Source organism: Macadamia integrifolia, chromosome 11 (assembly GCF_013358625.1).
Source record: "Macadamia integrifolia cultivar HAES 741 chromosome 11, SCU_Mint_v3, whole genome shotgun sequence".
NCBI lineage: Eukaryota > Viridiplantae > Streptophyta > Magnoliopsida > Proteales > Proteaceae > Macadamia > Macadamia integrifolia.
In genome coordinates, this window is record NC_056567.1 from 2,564,829 (window position 1) to 2,566,316 (window position 1,488).

The window sequence follows — 1,488 nt, forward strand, 5'->3', positions numbered from 1 at the left end:
TGTCGATCCATTCAGAGCCCCTGGGTTGAGCGGTAGGCAAGGACCGGTGGGTTCCCTGGTCCACTGGTTAACCTACCAATCCGATAGTTTGGGTTCCGATTGGGCCCAAATTTGTCGGGCAACCTCCTATAGTGATTTTAAATGCATTGAGGACATCGTACCACATTGGTAATGAGCCTAAAGTAGAGACATACTAAACTCAACGTTTTTATGATAGGAACTCGCGTCTTCTCATGCTGGATCTCGCTCGTACTGGGCGTGATCTATTGTACATAACAAGTAAGTAGGAAGAGGCGTTGACTTTATTTTCAGAGTGTTTTTGCATCATCCCATTATTGTGGTAGACTAGCCATGTCATCACTTTATTACTATGTGTAAACTAGTCATCCACGATTGCCACTTGCATGCATTGTCTTATGCATTATCAAATTCATTTATGATTTGTTATGTTGTGACTTTAATTGTAAAATGCTTATCCTTGTTATGAGTTATAAGATTGATGATTTTAAATGATTGAATATGATGCATTGCTAGACTAGTTTTCATAGTTGGCTTGAAAACGAATGTATTGGTGGCCCATGGAATGGGATGTGGTAATACTATGCAGTCGTACAATCTCATATAAAAGCACTCGGTTAGGGATGTGTTTGATGATTTTAAATTATTGAATATGATGCATTGCTAGACTAGTTTTTATAGTTGGCTTGGAAACGAATGCATTGGTCGCCCATGGAATGGGACGTAGTAGTGCTATGCAGTTGTACTATCTCATATAAAAGCACGCAGTTAGGAATAACACATCCCTATGCTACGACCCTTCCTAGTAGAGGTTTAGGTGTTGGATATATCATTGGGGGAAAGCTCGAGGTTGTGTAATGGTGGAGGTTAGAAGCATGCCCTGTCACACCCCGTTCACACTGAACCGGAGCGGTGACCGAGTTAACACCGGTTAACCCAAACCTGCCAGGATCATCAGATACTGTATTCCACCACAGCATACGTACACTAACATAAGTTCATCAGATCAGCGGAAGACTAAATTTTACCTGTGAATAAATCCCATATACTTGATACCCGAATTGTGATATAATAATTATATACATTTGGGCCCGAAGGCATGATATATACACAAAAAGAATATGATTCAAATACCAAGTATATACAGGAAAACATCAAAACCATCAGAGTACACAGCTCGGCTCGGTATCAAGGCTGGAGCTCAGCTCGGCATCAAGGGTTGTGCCCAGCTCGGCATCACATAGAAGAGCTCAGCTCGGCCTCAGATGGGAGCTCAGCACGGCCTCCAAGGTGGAGCTCAGCTCGGCCTCAGAACTGCTGTCCCGCAGCACAGCTCTCGCACAAGCAGTCAGTGCCGTGCTCTAACTCCTCAGGGGTCCACCAGTCCTCTTCAGGAAACTCGACTGTGGGACCTTGATGAGCACATTTATGTGTGAAATTTAGGGTAGTAAAACATGCATTTTACATATT